At 37.9% G+C, this 22,612-nt stretch overlaps 1 pseudogene; it reads right to left on the bottom strand.

Moving 5' to 3' along the window:
• Gm18944 (predicted gene, 18944) lies at positions 4,780-5,429 on the bottom strand (annotated as a pseudogene).

Here is a 22,612-nt window from a genome sequence, read left to right as displayed (position 1 = left end):
AGCATCTTCTGGGTATATGCCCAGGAGTGGTATTGCTGGATTTTCCGGTAGTACTATGTATAATTTTCTGAGGAACCGCCAGATGGATTTCCAAAGTGGTTGTACCAGCTTGCAATCCCACCAATAATGGAAGAGTGTTCCTCTTTCTCCACATCCTCGCCAGCATCTGCTGTCACCTGAATTTTTGATATTAGCCATTCTGACTGGTGTGAGGTGGAATCTCAGGTTTGCTTTGATTTGCATTTACCTGATGATTAAGGTTATTGAACCACTTTTATGGTGCTTCTCAGCCATTCGGTATTCTGCAGTTGAGAATTCTTTTTTTATATATCATTTTTTATTAGATATTCTCTTCATTTACATTTCAAATGCTATCCCGAAATTCCCCTATACCCTCCACCTGCCATACTGCCCTACCCACCCACTCTCACCTCTTGTTGCTGGCGTTCCCCTGTACTGGGGCATATAAAGTTTGCAAGACCAAGGGTCATCTCTTCTCAATGATGGCTGACTAGGCCACCTTCTGCTACATATTCAGCTAGAGAAACAAGCTCTGGGGATACTGATTATTTCATATTGTTGTTCTACCTATAGGGTTGCAGACCCCTTCAGCTCCTTGGGTACTTTCTCTAGCTCCTCCATTGGGGGCCCTGTGTTCCATCCATTAGATGCCTTTGAGCATCCACTTCTGTATTTGCCAGGCACTGGCCTAACCTCACAAGAGACAGCTATATCAGTGTCCTTTCAGCAAAATCATGCTGGCATATGCAATAGTGTCTGCATTTGGTGGCTGATTATGGTATAGATCCCTGGGTGGGGCAGTTTTTGGATGGTCTATCCTTACGTCTCAGCTCCAAACTTTGCCTCTGTAACTCCTTCCATGGGTGTTTTGTTCCCCATTCTAAGAAGGGGGGAAGTATCCACATTTTGGTATTCCTTCTTCTTGACTTTCTTGTGTTCTGCAAATTGTTTCTTTGGAAAGGTATTGCTGGATCTTCTGGTAGTACTATGTCCAATTTTCTGAGGAACTGCCAGACTGATTTCCAGAGTAGTTGTACAATATTGCAAGCCCACCAACAATGGAGGAGTGTTCCTCTTTATCCACATCCTTGCAAGCATCTGCTGTCACTTGACTTTTTGATCTTAGCCATTCTGACTGGTGTGATGTGGAATCTCTCAGGTTGTTTTGATTTGAATTTCCCCGATGATTAAGCATGGTGAACATTTTTTTCATGTGCTTCTCAGCCCTTTGGTATTCCTCAGTTGAGAATTCTTTGTTTAGCTCTGTGCCCCATTTTTAAGGGGGTTATTTGAATTTCTGGATTCCAGCTTCTTGAGCTCTTTGTATATATTGGATATTAGCCCCTATCAGATTTAGGTTTGGTAAAAATCCTTTCCCAATCAGTTGATGGCCTTTTTTTTCTTATTGACAGTATCTTTTACCTTACAGAAGCTTTGCAATTTTATGAGGTCCCATTTGTTTATTCTTTTTATATATATATAAAATAATTTTAATACTTTGTGCCCAGGCTAGCAGCATCTTGCACTGTGACATTCCTATACATATATAAGCATTTTATCTGAGTACAAATGTTAAAAGTAGAATAACATAAGCAATTGCCTATACAGAGGTAAATACACACATATGTTACTGTTCTTGAGTCATTTTTGCTGCATAGTAAATTGCAATTACATGTCAGTATCATGTTACTGATTGAAAAAACACTTTGAACTGTGAGGTATGGTAGCTCCCTGTAAGATAGCAGAACATGTAAACCTGAATATTTTGAGTGATTTTTTTTCTTAGATGCCATGGATGGGAAAGACAAAAGAATTATCCAGCACTCAAGACTCTAGAAACTTATTTTCCTAATAAAAAAATAAAAATAAAACCCTTGAGTAATTCTCAGCTATTTCCTCATTGGAGTGTTGTTGAATGGACAAAGATACTGTAAATACTGAAGTGAAGCTATGCTTTAGGATTGTGAATTAAACCAGTTATTAAAAAAGATCCATCAGATAACTGCTCATTTACTTTACATCAAGTTGACATCCCAATATATATATATATCAACTTCATAATTCAAGATTGCACTTAAATACTTCTAATTCATTTGAATTCCATAGCAGCTAAACAATTAAGAACCTTATGTTTTATTGCAAAGGACATGCTTAGCATTTTCTGACATTACTTCTAGAGTCAGATTAATTACAACCCTACACCGCTTCAAATGAATATTCTGTTCTACAAGCGGTTGAAAGTTGGTAGCAAAGTTGTCACATGTTGTTTGAACATTCCTACTATAGAGATGGTATAACATTTAATAGACAAGAAACTAGCATGAATCAGTTAAATTAGGAGAAGACTCCCTTCTCCACTCCAGTTTCCAGGAGCTGTCTCAAACTTTCAAACGGGGAGTAATGAAGTTCCCTATGTTTTGATAAGAAAATGTATAGTTTTAATTGTGAGCCCAGCTTTCACACTTAATATTGAAACTGGGTGGACATTCATACATTATTCAAGTTGTCTAGAGAATAAATCATGATTGGATAAATTTATCATAGTTAACTTACAAAACATCACTAGAAATGGAACCTAAGACAGCTACTGACAGTAAATACAGAGGAAGAAAAGAAACTTGGAGGCTTCTTATGAAAGTACAAACTTCATCTGTCCACATCAACTGTGCTCAACATGGTGGCAGTCTGAGACTGTCTCCAGTATATCATGCTGGATAGACACTTTATATGAGAAGAAAAAAATGACAGTGGGTAGAAAAATGGAAAATTACCAGCTACAAATGAATGTCAATAACCTCTATTTTTGGACAGACTCCTATTTAAAGAGCAACATGTATTTTTATAAAACTTAGTTTAAAAAGTTACTTCACATGTCTCATCTTGAAAAACCATTTTTAATAGCGATTGCTTTAATCACAATTTCTGTTTAATGAGCCATAGATTATGGGTTGACTCCAAGATATATCTTTGTTGGCCTGTATGTATACAGGGATTTTTGAATACCCAATGTAATCTTGGCTCTACTAGACCACCATGCCTGTGACACAACAGAATTAAAAGCAATACTGGCTTTCAGAGCTGAAAGATGTGATATGGGATGGGAAACCAATAGAGGCTAGAGATCAAGGCAATAGTAATTCTGGTTTATATTCAGGATCCTACTGTGAAGGACAAAGAAACTTTCTATACTGTTGATGTCATAGGGTGGTGAGCAAAACAAGGAACTTAAGTGTAACCTGTTACCTTACACAGTGCCTCATGGTACCCTGGAAGTGTGCGGGCATCATTCCCAATGTAAAACACCTCGAAAGAGGACTGAGAAACATGAGCTATAAAGGAGCTGTGTTTGTGCTACCCTAAAGTCATCATGTACAAAAGTTAAAAACACTTCTCTCTTCTGCACATCACATTTACAGAAGTAAAATGTTTTTGTAGAACAACTTTTATACATATAGATAAAAACATTGAAAACTAAACAGCCATAAAGTGATTTTGCTAATGCAAATTATGGTATAAATTTGAGTTAATTTACCAACAAGTTAAAACAGTAATTTACAGTACACTAAAGCCACCCAGAAATTGCTTTCCCCAATGGATACATCTTCAAAGCAAAGCTGTCAGCTGAACCTCAGAGAAGTAATACAACAGAAAATAGAAGTAAGTGTCTCATTCCAAATAATTTACTTTCTCCAAGCATCAGATTTAATTTATAGTTTTAAAACAAGAAATTAAAGAAAAACGTTAATAGCTGTTCACTGCTTTATATACTAATTTAGATGTCATGAGGATTTGCTTGTTTGTTGATGCAAGGCACTTTTCTTTTGGGGGTTTCATATTGAAGAAACAGTGCTACATTGGTTTGGTCTACATTGAACCATTTTGGACAAAAGTTAGAAGAGCTTGGCAACTCTGAAAAGACCAAGTCTACATTTGGCTTAAACAGCAAAGAGAAAAAAGTTATGTGGAAAATATAACACTATCCTTATTTTTTTGAGTATCTGGTTTTAGAAAGTAAGACCTCTTTCTTTGATCATTTCAACTTTTCTCATTTAGAATAAGGGAGGCAATTAGAAAGGAAGTATTAACTGTATTAAATTGTAAAGTAGGCTAGTTGGCTAAAGTCATGATTTAAAGATACGGGACCAAGAAGTTTTAAAAAATGGTAATCAAGTTACTGAATTATACTAAAAAATGTGGACAAGTTCTACATTTTGTTTATGTTTCTGTAAGAGGCTTCATCATAAAATTGAACTGTAAAATTACTTTAAATGTAATATATATATATATATATAACACAAAATGAGTTTTTAGGAAACATTAGGAAATTTGTTTGCTATAAATTATCCAAAATCTATAAACAAATCCCCCTAACTTGTATTTTGTTTAAAGTAATAACTTTATATCATACAAATAAATTTCAAGTATGAAAAGTACATTATTGCAATAATACCTCTTTGCAAGTCCAAAATTCTTGGTTTATAATAAAACCATAAAGGGTTTTTGTTTCTTTCTTTCTTTTTTTTTTTTTTTAAGTAAACCCATCACCCATCAGTGCCATCTACTGCATAAGTCCAACATCTTAAAGTGTTGCAGAGAAACATGTCTGGAAGCAATGTATAATTGAAAAGAAAGTATTTGTGAGTTTACCATTTCACATTAACATCACTAGGATCCTCTCTTTTCCAGATGGAAGCTCACACCCATGCAACACTCCTCATAGGTCAGCCAACCTGTGCAATTAACAGTCCTCACAGGTCAGCCGTTCTGTGCGGTTGCTACTTGCATGTTTCCAAAGTTATCATCTTCTTCATGTGTTCTCTTCACACTACCTGTGGTACCAGAATGAATAGCTAAGGACCTTTCTATTTGGAGTGGTGACATCATCTGTATTGTTAATTTTGCTAAGTAGATGGCTTCATATTCCTGAAGTTGGTGGACAAATCCAGCATTAGGATTAATACAAAATCTCCTTTTTTGGACATAAGCAAATGCATCTCTGTATTTCATCCCAAACGTCTCCATGATGTATGCAATGACAAAGGCCTGCATTCCCATGGACAAGAACTTTTCCTCCATTTTGTAAGCTTCCATCAATAAACTCTTTAGTAATAGGGAAAAAAAGGTATTATGTTTTCAATTGGATTATCAGCAATATCCAAAACTAAATATCTAAATAATCGTTGAAAGTTTGGTTTAATAAAGTTTGCTTCAATATTTTGCCGTATGCAAATTATACGAGTTATGCCATGTTTCTGAAGTATAGGTAGCTTACTTTTCATAGCAGAAGAGTATGGGCCTAAGAACAATCCAGGCAAAACTTCCTGCATCTCTTGTCTCATAGGGTAAGTTCACTCCTCAGCATCCTCTTTGCACTGCGGGAGCTAGGGGAACTTCAGTTTCCCGTCCTTCCTTCATGGTCCCAGGGCCCTGGTGGGTGGGTGCTGTGCACCTGGCTGCTCTCCAGGCTGGCAGAGGCTACAAGGGAAGGAGGGTGGGCAGACAGGGGTTGGAGAGGGGGGCAGCTGACACACTGCAGGCTCACTCCCAGACCACAGGGTCCAAGCTGCTTCGACAGGAGGGCAGAGGGCAGGGCGGTGCACTGCCGGCCGCCATACTGTGGCCCTGTCCCTCTGATAGGTCTCTGCGCCCCCCCCCCCCCATTTGTCGATTCTTGATCTTACATTTTTATAATAATTGCTTGATGACAGGGATCATGATTCCACCTGAGATTATTTTTTCTTTTTTTCTTTTGTTTCTTTTGTTTGTTTGGCTGGTTGGTTGGTTCTTCGAGACAGGGTTTCTCTGTGTATCCTTGGCTGTCCTGGAACTCACTTTGTAGACCAGGCAGGCCTCGAACTCAGAAATCGACCTGCCTCTGTCTCCGGAGTGCTGGGTTTAAAGGTGTGCTCCACCATGCTCCAACTGAGATTCTTTTATTGTTGAGAATAGTTTTTGCTATCTTAGATTTTTTTGGTATTCCAGATGGATTTGCAAATTGCCTTTTCTAACTCTGTAAAGAATTGAGTAGGAATTTTGATGGGGATTTCATTTTATCTGTAGATTGCTTTTGGCCTGATAGCCTCATTTACTATATTAATCCTGCCAATCCATGAGCATGGTAGATCTTTCCATCCTTTTTTTTCTTTCCAAGTTTTATGAGGTATTTTCTTCATTTACATTTCAAATACTATCCCGAAATTCACCTATACTCTCACCCCCCTCCCCTACCCACCCACTCCCAATTCTTGGCCCTGGTGTTCCCCTGTACTGGGGCATATAAAGTTTGCAAGACCAAGGGGCCTCTCTTCCCAATGATGGCCAATTAGGACATATGCAGCTAGAGAGACATGAGCTCTGGGGGTACTGGTTATTTCATATTGTTGTTCCACCTATAGAGTTGCAGACCCCTTCAGCTCCTTGGGTACTTTCTCTAGTTCCTCCATTGGGCGCCCTGTGTTCCATCCAATATCTGACTGTGAGCATCCACTTCTCTGTTTTCCAGGCACTGGCATAGCCTCACAAGTGACAGCTATATCAGGGTCCTTTCAGCAAAATCTTGCTGGCATATGAAATAGTGTCTGCGTTTGGTGGCTGATTATGGGATGGATCCGCGGGTGGGGCAGTCTCTTGATGGTCCATTCTTTTGTCTCAGCTCCAAACTGTCTCTGTAACTCCTTCCATAGGTGTTTTGTTCCCAATTCTAAGGGGTGAAGTGTTCACACTTTGGTCTTTGTTCTTCTTGAGTTTCATGTACTATGCAATTTGAATCTTGGGTATTCTAAGTTTCTGGGCTAATATCCACTTAAAAGCAAGACATGGATATTTCCATCTTTTGAGATCTTTTTTGATGTCTTTCTTCAAAAGTTTGACGTTCTTATCATACAGATCTTTCACTTCCTTAGTTAGAGTCACTTCAAGGTATTTTATATCATTTGTGACTATTTTGAAGGGTATTGTTTCCTAAAATTTTCAGCATTTTTATCCTTTGTGTAGAGAAAGACCACTGATTTGTTTGAGTTAATTTTATACCAGCTACTGCACTGAATTTGTTTATCAGGTTTAGGAGTTCTCTGGTGGAATTGTTAGGGTCACTTAAGTATACTATCATATCATCTGCAAATAGTGATATTTTGACTTCTTCCTTTCCAATTTGTAGCAACTTGATCTCCTTTTGTTGTCTAATTTCTCTGGCTTGGACTTCAAGTATTAAATAATAGGTAGGGAGAGAATGGGCAGCCTTGTTTAGTCTCTTATTTTAGTGGGATTTCTTCAAATTTCTCTCCATTATTTTTATGTTGGCTACTGGTTTGCTGTATATTGCTTTTATTATGCTTAGGTATGGGCCTTGAATTCCTGTTCTTTCCAAGACTTTTATCATGAATGAGTGTTGGATTTTGCCAAATGCTTTCTCAGCATCTAATGAGATGATCATGTGGATTCTGTCTTTAAGTTTGTTTATATAGTGGATTATGCTGATGGGTTTCCCTATATTAGACCATCCCTGCAATCCTGTGATTAAGCCTACTTGATCATGATGGATGATCCTTTTGAAGTGTTCTTGGATTTGGTTTGCAAACATTTTATTGAGCATTTTTTCATTGATATTCATATGGGAAATTGGTCTGAAATTCTTTCTTTGTTGGGTCCGTGTGTGATTTAGGTATCAGAGTAATTGTGGCTTCATAGAATGAATTGGGTAGAGTACCTTCTGTTTCTATTTTGTGGAATAGTTTGAGGAGAATTGGAATTAGGTATTCTTTGAAGGTCTGATATAACTCTGCACTAAACCCATCTGGTCCTGGCCTTTATTTATTTATTTATTTTTTTATTTTTTGGCCAGGAAACTATTAATGACTGCTTTTATTTCTTTAGGGGATATGAGACTGTTTAGATCGTTAATCTGATCCTGATTTAACTTTGATACCTGGTTTCTTTGAAGAAATTGGTTCATTTCATCCTGTTTTTCCAGTTTTGTGGAGTATAAGCTTATGTAGAAGAATGTGATAAAGTTTTGCTTTTCCTCAGATTCTGTTTATAGCTCCATTTTCAATTCTGATTTTGTTAATTGGGACACTGTTCCTTTGCCCTCTAGTTAGTCTGGCTAAGGGTATATATGTCTTATTGTTTTTCGCAAAGAACCAGTTTCTGGTTTGGTTGATTCTTTGTATATTTCTTTTTTTTTCCACTTGGTTGATTTCAGCCCTGAGTTTGATTATTTCCTGCTGTCTACTCCTCTTGGGTGAATTTTCTTCCTTTGTTCTAGAACTTTTAGGTGTGTTGTCAACCAGCTCATATATGCTCTCTCCAGTTTCTTTTTGGAGACACTAAGAGCTATGAGTTTTCCTCTTAGAACTGCTTTCATTGTGTCCCATTACTTTGGGTATGTTGTGGCCTTATTTTCATGATACTGTAAAAAGTCTTTAATTTCTTTCTTTATTTTGTCCTTGACCAAGTTATCATTGAGTAAAGTGTTGTTCAGCTTCCACATGTATTGGCTTACTATTATTTACATTGTTATTGAAGATCAGCCTTAGTCCTTGGTGATCTGTTAGGATGCATGGGATAATTTCAATATTTTTGTATCTGTTGAAAACTGTTTTGTGACCATTTATATGGTCAATTTTGTAGAAGGTACCAAGAGGCTCTGAGAAGAAGGTATATCCTTTTGCTTTAGCTTGAAATGTTTTGTAGATATCTGTTAAATCCATTTGTTTCATAACTTCTGTTAGTTTCACTGTGTCTCTGTTTAGTTTCTTATTCCAGGATCTGTCCAATGATGAGAGTGGGGTGTTGAAGTCTCCCACTATTATTGGGTGAGGTATAATGTGTGCTTTGAGTTTTAGCAAAGTTTCTTTAATGAATGTGGATGTCTTTGCATTTGGAGCATAGATGTTCAGAATTGAGAGTTCATCCTGGTAGATTTTACCTTTGATGAATATGAAGTGCCCCTCCTTGTCTTTTTTGATAACTTTGGCTTGCAAGTTGATTTTATTTGATATTAGAATGGCTAATCCAGCTTGTTTCTTCAGACCATTTGCTGTGAAAATGTTTTACAGCCTTTTACTGTGAGGTAGCATCTGTCATTGTTCCTGGGGTGGGTTTCATGTATGACACAGCGTGTTTGGTCCTTTTTATATAGCCAGTCTGTTAGTCTATGTCTTTTTATTGGGGAATTACTTCCGTTGATATTAAGAGATATTAAGGAAAAGTAATTGCTGCTTCCTGTTATTTTTATTGTTAGAGTTTGGCTTCTGTTCTTATGTCTATCGTCTTTTACATTTGTTGAAGGATTACTTTCTTGCTTTTTCTAGGGTGTAGTTTCCCCCCTTGTGTTAGAGTTGTCTCTTTATTATCCTTTGAAGGGTTGGATTTGGGGAAAGATATTTTGTGAATTCGCTTTTGTCATGGAATACTTTGGTTTCTCCATCTATGATAATTGAGAGTTTTGCTAGGTATAGTAGCCTGGGCTGGCATTTGTGAGTCTTTATAACATTTGTCCAGGATCTATTGGCTTTCATATTCTCTGGTGAGAAGTCTGGTGTAATTCTAACAGGTTTGGGTTTTTATGTTACTTGACCTTTTTCCCTTACTGCTTTTAATATTCTATCTTTATTTATTGCATTTGTTGTTCTGATTATTATGTGTCAACAGGAATTTCTTTTCTGGTCCAGTCTATTTGGAATTCCGTAGGTTTCTTGTATGTTCATGGGCATCTCTTTCTTTAGGTTTGGGAAGTTTTCTTCTGTAATTTTGTTGAAGATATTTACTGGCCCTTTAACTTGAAAATCTTCATTCTCATCTACACATATTATCCTAAGGTTTAGTCTTTTCACTCTGTCCTGGATTTCTTGGATGTATTGAGTAAGAAACTTTTTGCATTTTGCATTTTCTTTGATTGTTGTATCCATGTTTTCTATGGAATCTTCTGCACCTGGGATTCTTTCTTCCATCTCTTTTATTCTATTGATGATGTTCACATCTATGGCTCCTGTTGTCTATCCTAGGATTTCAGTCTCCAGAGTTGTCTCCCTTTGTGTTTACGTTATTGTTTTTACTTCCATTTTTTAGATCTTGGATGGTTTTGTTCAATTGCTTCACCTGTTTGATTGTGTTTTCCTGTAATTCTTTAAGGGATTTTTTTTTGTGTGTGTGTGTTTCCTCTTTAAGGAGTTCTACCTGTTTAGCTGTGTTCTCCTGTATTTCTTTAAGGGAGTTATTAATGTCCTTCTTAAATCCTCTACCAGCAACATGAGATATGATTTTAAATATGTATCTTGCTTTATGGTGCATTGGGGTGTCCAGGACTTGCTGTGGTAGGAGTACTGTGTTCTGATGATGGGGATTGGTCTTGTTTTCTGTTAGTAAGATTCTTACATTTGCCTGTCACCATCTGGTAATCTCTGGTGTTAAATGTTCTAGCTGTCTCTGGCTGGAGCCCTTTCCTCCTATGAGACTGTTAGCCACTGGCAGCATTCATGGGAGAACAGCTCTCTTCTGATTCCTGGGGGTCAGAGCACTCCATGTAGGCAAGCTTTCCTCTTACAGGAAAGGTACACAGAGGTCTGAGTATCAGCTCTGCCTCCTGGCTGAGGATGAAGGTCCAAAGGAATCCTGTCTGAGAAGCTATGTTGCTTCTGCGGCCAATGTGCTCTCCTGTGTGGACCTGACTCCTTCCTCTATCTTTCTAAATGGCCATTCTTTCCTATCTTTCGAAACTATCTTCAAACATCTCAAAAAGAAAATCTTTATGGATGTGTAAATTATCATTTCTTTTTTTTTTCCATTTTTTATTAGGTATTTAGCTCATTTACATTTCCAATGCTATACCAAAAGTCCCCCATACCCACCCACCCCCTGATGGTTTGTGTTTTATTTCAGAATTATTAATGCTTAAAGAGTAATATAGAAAACAAACAAACAAAAACAGCTGAACATTCTGACCTCATAGAAGAGGATTCAGTGTTATTGGGGGAGGGGGTGCTAACTTATTCATTCCAGAAGTTGGCCAGACTGGTATACTGAGGATTGCCACTCTCAGTGTGAGTGACAATATGTGACTTAAGCTGTTGTAGTCTTTATTATACAAACTTAGGTTCCCTTCTGTTTTGGGCATTGATGTTGAGAATTGGAATTCAATCTTGGTTGATTTTTCTTTTGATTACTAGGTAGTGATTTCTGTGGCTGCCTGCAGCCACACTAACAGGGTTCCTAAGTGGGAGGCAGGAGCTGTATGGGAGAGAACATCGAGAGGAATAATGGAGGCCAAGACACATTTCTGTTCAAGACCCGCAAAGTTTACTAAGAGTCTGTGCTTATAAAGGGAGATTCCCATCCCCCACCAATCCATTCTTGGTGCCTGTTGCCAGCTTGTAGGCTGATCTGCCAGTTGCGGTCTTCGAAATTTCTCACGGGCCTCTCAGCAGGTAGCAGTGTCTTGGAGAAGAGCAGCAGCAGGTGACAGAACAATAGAGATATCTAAGTCGGAAGGCTCCACCCCAGGTGATCTCATACACAGTTTCAGTGAGGTCTGAATCACCCTGCTTCAAGGCTGGGGGAGGCTACAATTCCTTCCTAAATATATAATAAAAATTAGCTGGACTGGGGCATAAAACTTATTTGGGAATTATGGTGGCTGGTGGCTGTGCCTGGCTTGGGGACTCAGATTTTCCACTAATTATTCTTATCCATCAAGGAGAACATATGCAGCTTGTTTGTGTTTATTTTGCACAAACATGGCTCCATGGTGTATTATTAATAAACCACAGCCTGTTGGCATATACCTCTGTCTTAGATTGATTCAGTTCAGAAATCTGGTTGCCTGTCGTTGGCTAACCAGCTTTATAGCACACCTTATTCCAATCAGACCAAAGCCACAATATATATATTCAATATGTTTCTTCATATTGATGAATTTCTGCCACCTGCGCTCGCTGGAGGCAAGGCTGCTGCATGCTTGCTGGAGACAGGCTGTATGGCTTTGACTGACCTGCTTGAAAAACAAAGTCAAGACAGTTGAAAAGCAACAGGATAAAAGCTTCTTTGGGGAAGTCTAGGTACTCTATTCAGTTGCAAATTAGCAACAATCAAGCTCAATCTCTGGCCTCAAGGTGTGGGGGAATTGACTTTGAGAATCAACAGAAAGGCTGTTTCTCATGTAAATAGGTTAAGCTCTAAGTTAACTCTGCTAGCTAATAAAGATTTTTAGCTATCTTCCATAGGAATCTCCAATATTGGAATTATTACTAGACCAGTCCAAGATTGAGTTAGAATAACTGGTCACATTGACCATTGAAGGAAGAGAAGAATCATTATAACTCCTTTTTATGACTAATCTTTCTAAAGTCAGATTCCATGGTCTCTAATGTTTTCTGTCCCATAAATTTAAAAAGCTTGAAGCAAGGCTGCTTAGCTTGTCCAATCTGGGACAAAGGCAAGCAAAGGTGGGTCAAAAAATATATGCCCAAATCAGCTTTCTTGTCACCACAGTCTGGGCACTCAGTGAACTCACAGGTCAGCCTGTCACAAGAATCATTCTGGCAGTTGTCATGCTTCTGCAACATTCTGTGGAGAAAACCTAAGCTTTCTCTCTTCCCCATATAGGGTAGCTGTTCAGGATCAAGACATATGCCAATAAGTAGATCCTTTTCATCTCACCTAGACATGATTATGTCTAATTTTAAGATACTATAAGGCATTTATTAAGTTCTTTGACATCCAAAATTTTAAATTTTAAAATTTTAAAAATAAAAATGTGATTTAAATAATGTACACGGGGATATAACTCCTCCCCTTCTTTGTTTTTTAAGAAGATATAGTTTTTAAAGTTCCACAATACCTTGTCTTTGAGAATTATAAAATGTCTCAGTAGCATGGGTAACATTAAAGTGTTGAAAAAACATCTTAAATACTTGACAGTTATAGTCGATTCCATTATCTGTTGTAATCTAATTTGGAACACCAAGTACATAAAAAAAAAATTAACATAGGCAATGGCTAACTATACATGTAGTTGTTTCTTTTGTAAAGCAGTTGTAACTCGAAAGCTTGAAAAGGTATTAATCGTCACATGTGTATAATTTATTTATTAATCAGAAATAAGAGTTTCCATTTGCAGCAATTGATTAAGTATAAGTCCTTAAGAACTAACACCATAATGTGGAAACAGTTAGAAACTGAGGACACTAAGAACAAATTTTTACAATTTGATATGCACATTCTCTAAAAATACCAAAATATTATCCTAAGTTATTACTGTTTTTATGATAAAGAATGAGATTATATGGCCAATTATTGTGTAAGGTCTATAATCCACCTGGGATAGAAATCTAGCATGTCACTGCTTTAAGAGGTCTTGTCCAGGCAATCTAGAACAAATTCTTAAATATCCAAAGACAGTCTTCTTCAAAGAACAACATTTTTGCTCATGAGTTGTATATGCATAAACAATTGAAATTTGAGAATTTATAGTATTGAGGGACAAACAATTTTAAGCAATTGTAAGCATATATATATATATATATATATATATATATATATATATATATGTGTGTGTGTGTGTGTGTGTGTGTGTGTGTGTGTGTGTATACACACAAATTAAAGCTTGATTATTTAACATTTTAAAACACCATCTACAGCACACAATTTAATTATCTGTGCTGAAGCAGAAGGGAACTCAAAAGAATAAACATGTGATCTAATTCACATATACTTTTTCTCATAGAGGGCTGTTTTTAAATACAGTAAATGGGATGCATGCATGCATGAATTTATAGAAGATACAAAAGCATGCATTAAAAACAATTTTTAACTTATCTTTTGGATAGTAATTATCACTTTTATTTAAAATGATGGTATGTAATAGGCCAAATATCAATATTCTGCAATAACCAATTTAATTGCTGTTTGGAACAAGGAACAGACATTTTGTCAGGTTTTTAAGACACAATTTTTGTTATAGTTTTTCTAAAATATATGAAATTATCTTAAAATTCTTTATTAGCACCACAGCAGCCTTATAATAGGATGTTAAAACTTTACTTTGAGGTGAAGAAAGATGATTTTACATTAATGTATTCTCATGCCAAAGAATTTCTGTGGGCACATTTAATAACCATAACTAAAATAAGCAGCTAATATTTAATTACCATTGATTATAATTGATAACAATTATAAAAGCTTCCTTTATTTTCTGAAAGAACCCAGATGTCCCTCAACAGAGGAATGGATACAGAAAATGTGATACATTTACACAATGGAATACTACTCAGCTATTAAAAAAAATGAATTTATGAAATTCCTAGGCAAATGGATGGACCTGGAGGGCATCATCCTGAGTGAGGTAACCCAATCACAAAGGATCTCACACAATATGTACTCACTGATAAGTGGATATTAGCCCAGAAACTTAGGATACCCAAGATATAAGATACAACTTGCTAAACGCATGAAATTCAAGAAGAAGGAAGACCAAAGTGTGGACACTTTACCCCTTCCTAGAAATGGGAACAAAACACCCATGGAAGGAGTTACAGAGACAAAATTTGGAGCTGTGACAAAAAGATGGACCATCTAGTGGTTGCCATATGCAGGGATCCATCCCATAATCAGCTTCCAAACGCTGACACCATTGCACACACTAGCAAAATTTTGCTGAAAGGACCCAGATATAGCTCTCTCTTGTGAGACTATGCCGGGGCCTAGCAAATACAGAAGTGGATGATCACAGTCAGCTATTGGATGGAACACAGGGCCCCCAATGCAGGAGCTAGAGATATTACCCAAGGAGCTAAAGGGAACTGCAACCCTATAGGTGGAACAACAATATGAACTAACCAGTACCCCGGAGCTCTTGTCTCTAGCTGCATATGCATCAAAAGATGGCCTAGTCGGCCATCACTGCCTTTTGTTCTTTATTAGTTAATTTGTTTCTCTTGAGATTACATGAAACAAAGGTTTAAGTCATTTTAAGACCTTAAGGTGAGGTCTTAGCCAATTAACATCTCCTGGAAGCTTTTGAAAATAAAATTTTGAAGCAAATCAATTTTTCCTTCTTAAATTTTCTGTACCACAATTCTCTAGTATAGCTAAAACCCTAAGTATTAAAAAGATATTGCCTCTGAATCTTTTCTGGAACAACAGCTACTTCCCAGAACTTTAAAGCTCATTGTGTGAGAACAAAGCTATGAAGTAAAGTTCCTTTTAGAGGCATTAGCTTATAAAATACTTTCCACTTAGGAAACAATATACATTGAAAGACTCAAAATCTTAGCTTCTTTTATTGAAGCAGAGACAATAAAAATTTTTTCTTACATAATGTAAAGCTATATTAGCCATACCTAGAGGCAAAATTTTCCAGTAATCACCAGTTCACTAGAAGCAAACACTTTACAATTACCAGAATGCAAAGGAAAAAGTAAACTTTTCAATCTATAATAATTTTATAAGAAGTAGGCAAGTCAGATTGTAATGTCTTTATAAGATCTACAGCCTGATTGACTTTTTATAAATTCTGAATTTAAATTTTATTTAGAACAACATCTGGATAGATCTGTAACAATGTTCTTTTTTTTTTTTTTTTTTTTTTCTAAAAAGAAATTTCCCTGAAGTCAGGCAAGAATTTCCCTAGGCACTGTTTGCAAAACAAAAGAAAGCCACACAAGCCCTGCTGAGGCTGTTCTGAGCTTTGTATGGCTGTATGGCCGCAGAGAGCTGTGTTAGTGCTCTCATAAGATGATTACTCTTGTAATTATCCTAATGACAATATATAGGTGAATTAAAGATCTTAAATTTGCAATCAAACTGCAAACTGCAGTCAATGAAACATTGGCAATTTTAACTATAATTTAAGTTTTTTTAATGCAACGTTAGAATATATATATAACTTTTGGTGACCAAAACCCAATTTTAAACAATTTATCATCTTTAAAATCAATACTAGAAACATCAATATCATGTTACGAAGTTTGGCTGCCAATTTATACATATGAATGCATGACAGTGCAAATTTTAATGCTTCATTAAAAAGACATTGTTTTAAATCTTATCTCTATAAGTCTACTTTCTAGGATAATAATTAATTAAATACTATCTCAATTTAGAAGTATCTTAGAGGCCTAGTTTTCTGGGCTGTTTTTTGCCACGTGTTGTTATTTAAAATGACTCCAATCCTGAGTTACCAATTTAAAGCTAACTTTTTTTGTAACCAATGGTACACCTTTTTGATCATACCCAATAATTTATAAGCCAATATTTTATGACCAAGACATGCAGAGCATATTTACACCTTTAAGACCAGTAAAAACCAAATTAAGTGGCTACACAAATTTTATAAATTTAGACCAATTAAAGAATTTTACATTTTATAGCTATAATTTTAAGATTAAAAGCACTTTGTCATTTGCTGAACCCAATTGCAGAGAATTTTCTAGGTAAAAACCAACTATCAGCTTTTTTGCCTTAGAACTAAGAAGCTGCAGACTCCTTTTTAAAAAAAAAAACAATAAAACAAAAAACAAAAAAACAAAACAAACAAACAAACAAGCAAATCAGTTTTTCAGCAGGAGCTTCCTTGCTGTGCCTCACTCCTGGCTACAGTGCAGGGCAAATTAAATCAGCCTCTGCTGTGTAAACTGACTACATCAAGAGATGGAAAGCCAGCAGATAAAATTTTAACCATTTTTCTTTTTCAACATCAAACATAAAACAACAGTCATTCATACAATGAAACAAAGTCAGACATGAATTGACACATGGGCATATATTGGTGCACCAAACACAAACACAGAGAAGGCAGAGAACTTGATATAACCAAATCTAAGAGTGTCTCCTGTAGGGGCCAGAGAGAAGAGAAGGCCAGACGTCTCCAGATTTCCCTGTGTCCCTGCAAGAGTTCTGAAATCCATTTTCATTCTCTCTTGATTATTTCAAGCTGGCCTGCAGCTCACATGAACTGGGTAAACCTGAGTGGCAGGCCAGGGCTGAAAGAGAGGGGAACTAGGTGGTCAAGAGAAAAATGGAGCTAAGTCCAGATTCCTGATCAAAGCTCAAATGTTTAATGGCAAATGCACTTATAAAGGGGGTAGGGGTAGGCCCATTCCAGCCAATTCATTCTTGGAGCCTGGAACCAGCTGCAGGTGACAACATGAAGGATAGGGTGTAGTCTCCGGAATAGCTCAGTGGCCTCGCAGCAAGTAGCAGTGTCTTGAAAGGGAACAGTGGCAGTGGCTGAACAATAGAGTGATCTAGGGAGGAAGGCTCCACCCTAGGTAATCTCCTTAGTGGCAGCAAGGTCAAGGTCTGGCTCAGCCTGCTTCAGGCTGGGGGAGGTTACAATTTCCCCCCTGTTATTAATATTTAAAAAAAAAGCTGGACTGAGGCATAAAATTTATTTATGCTCTATAGTCCTGCCTGGGAGTTATGGTGGCTGGTGGCCTTGCCTGTGTTAGGATATCTTAGATCTTCCTGAACCTTCCAATTCTGTCTTGGAGGCTACATGCAGCCTGTTTGTGTTTATTTCACACAAAACATGGCTCTGTGGTGTGTTATCAACAGCTACGGCCTTTTGGCATGTACCTCTGTCTTAGATTGGTATGGTTCTGAGATCTGGGTGCCTGTCTTTGACTTTCAGGCCCTCATTAGCACACCTTATTCCCAATTCAGACCAAAGCCACAATATGTACTTAGAATGCTTCTTCATAAAGATTTATAACTGCCACCTGCACTGTTGGAGGTGAGGCTGCACACCTGCTGCAGTCAGGCTGAGGAGCTTTGACTAACCTGCTTGAAAAACAATGGGAGACAGTGAAAAGCAACAGTACAAATCTTCTTTGGGGAAGTTCAGGTACTCCATTCAATTGCAAATTAGCAACTGTCAAGCTTAGACTTAGAGCTCCTGGTGTAGGGGAGGTGACTTTGAGAATCACAGAAAGGCTATAACTTTCTGGGAGAGGAGGCTGTGCCCCAAATTAATTTTTCGGCTAAGGAGGATTTTTAGCTATGATCAAGGTCAGAGTCATACTTACTGGAAGATTCAGGATCTGTGTCCAGTTGATGAACTAATCTTTCAGACAGCCATCGTGCTCTGTCTTCTTTTTGTGAAAAAAGACACACAGAGCCCCTTCCCCAGATTAGGACAAGTCTGGACCCTTCCATTCATTAGTTAATGGGTCCCGCCACTGTACCATGGCATAAGAACTAGAAGTAACTGGATGCCAGTGGCGATCCACTGCAGACTGACCTTTAACATCAATTTGCAAAAAATTTAGAACAAATAAAGCAAAAGCAAGATGAGCCTTTGATGACCTTGGGGGATATAACTGCCCCTATTTTATTTTAAAAGCCAATTTTTTTAAGTGTGATGAGCAAGTTCAACTATTCCTTCTCCCAGTTATAAGGAATTCCAGTTTTATGTTTGATACCAAATTCTTTACAAAATAAAGTAAAATTTTTGCTAGAATAGTATGGCCTGTTATCTGTCTTAATAAGTTTAGGCAATCCCATAGCATTAAAGGCTTGTAGGCAATGATCTTACATTTTTGGAGGCTTCTCCAGTATGCAGAGAAGCAAAAAGAAATCCTGAACAAGTGTCAATACAAATATGTATATATTTTAATTTTCCAAATTCTGCATAATGAGTTACATCCATTTGCCAAATATGATTAGGCATAAGACCTCGTGGATTAACTCCTAAATGTGGCACTGGAGATAATGTAATACATTTAGGACATTGTTTTACAATCATTCTTGCCTGTTCCTTAGTGATCTTATGTCGGAGCCTTAACGTATGGCTAGAGAGATGAAATTTTTCATGATCACGTTTGGCCAAAGCAACAGGGTCTGAAATTAAGGCCTCTCCTATTAGAGCTCTGTCAATGCAATCATTGCCTGCTGCTAAAGGTCCAGGAAGACCAGAATGAGATCCTATGTGGCCAATATAGAACGGATGTTTTCGGGCAAGAATGATGTTTTGCAATTGTGAAAACAGAGATCCTGCTGGCGTATTAAAGTTAAACATACCACAGGTCTCCAATAAGGGTACATATAAACTATCAGTAAAAATATTAAAAGCCTCATGCACAGACTGAAAGACATTCAGTTCTGCTGTTAATTCTGCTAATTGAGCTGAGAGGCCAGGAGTCTTTATGATTACCTGGTGATTATTTATGAGAAATCCAGCTCGCCCTTTAGAGGAACCATCAGTAAACACCAGAACACCATTGTGTAAGGGTTGTAAAGAGGTCATATTAGGAAGTGTCACCTCACATACATTCAAAATTTTTATCAACCTATCTTGAGGGTAGTGGCTGTCTATAGTTCTTTTAAACCCTATTTGAGCAAGCAACCAATCTGTACTGTGCTGTTTCAGCCAAGTGTCTTGACCTACACTGTAAGGCTGAACAATAATATCTGGCTCTTTGCCAAAATGTTAGTGCCTGCTTCCTTCCAAGGATAATCATCTGAGCTACTGCTTCATAATATGTTTAAGTTATGTTTAGGAGAAATCCTCGAATGTATGCACATTAGAGGAGACTTTTGCCATAACAATCCTGTGGGCATATAAATCTTATTAAAAATTAACAGATATAAAGGCAAAGAGTAACCTATATAAGTGACAAATGGTTCTTCAATAGCTTTTTCCACTTGTTGTAAGGCCAGAAATCCTTCTGAGGTTAAAGATCTAGGGGAGGTAGGATCAGAACTCCCTTTAAGAATATCAAAGGTTTCAACTCCCCTGTAGTAAGCTTTAAATAGGGGCGAAGACAACTAATATCACCTAACAATTTTTGAAAATCATTCAAAGTCCTTAAGTTGTCTCTGCAAATAACTATCTTCTGTGGAAATACTGGGGACAGAAACCCAGGTTGTAAAGGTCCCATGTATACCATGGTCTCATTAACTTTTCTTAAATCTTGTAACAATCTCCATTTACCAGATTTTTTTTGATAATGAAAATTGGTGTATTCCAAGGGGACTGAGATTCTACTAAATGTCGTGCCTCCAGTAGCTCCAGTAGCTCCTGCACTAGCAAAGAGGTGGCTTCTATCTTTTCTTTAGGTAAAGACCACTGATCCACCCTCACCGGAATATCATTAAGCCATTGAATTTTATCAGCGTGGGATGCAGGCAAGATAGTGGCCATTACTGAAAATACTCCAAACCTCTTGTGTTAGAGTGAGGTTTAGGGTCTTCAAAAGTCTTAATTCCTTGTCCCTTCTTTTTTAGCCCATGACCAGGCAAAAGTCCGTGTCTGAGCGTCTGCTTAGTCACCATCTCATTAGGACTGTACATTATAACACCCATCTGTGACAAGAGATCTCTTCCCCATACAGTTACAGGCAGATTTGACATAACATATGGCTAAATTTGTCCTGATTTGCCTTTCCCGTCTCTCCAGGTTAGCAATTTGGAGCTTCGTTTTGGGTTACTAGAATAACCAATTCCTTGAAGGTGAGTAAGCATATCAGTCAAAGGTCAAGCTGAAGACCAATCCTGTCCTCTAATAATTGTTACATCAGCTCCAGTATCTATCAATCCTTCAAAGCTTTTTCCATCAAATGTCAGTTTAAGGTTTGGTCTCTGATTAGTAATAGATTGAACCCAATTCACACCAGAGGAGTCAAAGCCACCTTGTCCTCTCTCATTCTTAACAAATCTGGATGGTGGTGGATGTAAAGGGATTAAAACAAGTTGAGCAATTCTTTGATTAGCAGGTACAGTTATAATACCATGAGAGGAAGTAGCTATGATTTTAATTTCTCCCTCATAGTCATTATTTATAACACCTGGATAAATCTGCAGGCATTTTACAGTAGAACAGCTTGGTCCTAAAAGAAATCCTCAAGTTTCTACAGATAGAAGTTCAAAGACTCCGGTAGGCAGAGTTTGGACTCCCATTTCTGGGGTTAATACTGCGTGGGTAATGGAACAGAGGTCCAATCCTGCACCTCCTGGTTTTGCCCTGACAAGTTCAAAAACTGACTCTTTGGCTGAGCAGCAGGTTCATGGCCCCATAAGCTGTTTGCTGTGGGTAAGTCAGGGCCTGGGGCTGGCCCCTTCTCTCGTTTCCCAGCAATGGACAGCCCAGAATGCCTGGCTTGGATTTGCACACCTTAGCCCAATGGTTGCCCTTTCTGCACCGGGGACAAATTCCTGGGACATGGCCTCTTTGCCCACTCTCGGCACCTTTGTTCTCAGGGCAATCACTTTTAAAATGACCCAAACTTCCACACTTAAAACATGCATTATACCCTCGTTTCCACAAGAGCATTGCTTGTACGGCGGTCCCTTTCAAAGTGGCACTGAAAGCCAAACCCTGATTATATGATGGCCCAATCCCTGCACAAAGATAGACATATAATGCTAAATCTGTTTGTCCTTTGTGCAGCTGGATAATGGTGCGACACATTGCGTTAGCGTTCTCATAAGCAAATTGTATAACAAAAGGACTTCCTGTGTCAGATTTTCCAAGGATTCTACTAGCTGCTCTTAATATCCTATCCACAAAGTTCTGGTAAGGCTCATCAGGACCCTGCCAAATGCTGGCTAAACTCCCACCAACATCCCCTCTAACCAGTAATTGTCCCCAAGCTCAGAGGGCAGCCACCACAATCTGTGCATACACTCCAACTGGAAAACCAATCTGATTAGCCTGACCATCATACAGACCTCCCAGAAGCATGTTGCTATCCAAGTCTTGAGCATTTAAATTGGCTGCTTTCTTGCTGGCATCTCGATATTCAGAATCCAAAAGCAAGAAATCTCCTACTGACAAGGTAGCCTTACATAGAGTCTTCCAATTTAGGGGGGTTAAGTGTGACTCCATGACCATATCCAGTAATGCTTGTATGATGGGGGCTTAAGGACCATATTGGACAGCAGCTGTTTTTAACTCCTTTATCAACTTGAAATCCAAAGTCTGGTATTATCTGAATCTAGTATCTTGCTGGTCAATTACCTCGACAACAGGAAAGGCTAGCACATCAGATGTATCCTGTCCTCTCCAACCAGCCTGACTCACAGCTCTTCCTAGCAGCACTTGGTACATTTCAGAAGAGTTACTCCTTCCTGTATCTGACAAAATTTTTAGCTCCCGAAGCTCATTAGTCAATTTCTGCAGCCTAACTTCAAACCCTAATTTGCTTAGTTGCTTGTCCCTATGAGTAGCATCTCCCATGATGGAGGCTATAGGTGGAGTGGGAGACTGGCAAGAAGGCCAATCCTCCTCAAAATATTTGGCGACTCCTCTTTCTTTGTCTAAATTAGCTCATCATCAGAGACTCTATATCTATCAAATTTAGAGTTGAGAGTACCCTTTTCTGAGAAGACCTTCTCTGACAGGCACTCTTCCTGAGATTCATTAAGCTCTGCCTGGGTACTATCTGACCCCTGTGAGATCACCTTTTCAATAGCATCTTTTATAAGCACCCAGAGGCAAAGGTGAAAATTTCTGCCTGAGTGATTTTCAAGGCTTTTCCAATTTTCTCCCAGGTTCTGATATCTAAATTTTTTCTTCCTTGAACCATGGACAACAAGAATCTATCCTATCTAAAAATTTTTCTAACAATTTTACTTCAAGCCATACTGCTCTTGCCTG

Source organism: Mus musculus, chromosome 7, assembly GCF_000001635.26.
Source record: "Mus musculus strain C57BL/6J chromosome 7, GRCm38.p6 C57BL/6J".
Taxonomy (NCBI): Eukaryota; Metazoa; Chordata; class Mammalia; order Rodentia; family Muridae; genus Mus; species Mus musculus.
Note: the sequence above shows the minus strand (reverse complement) of the source record. Positions and strands in the feature narration are given on the sequence as shown.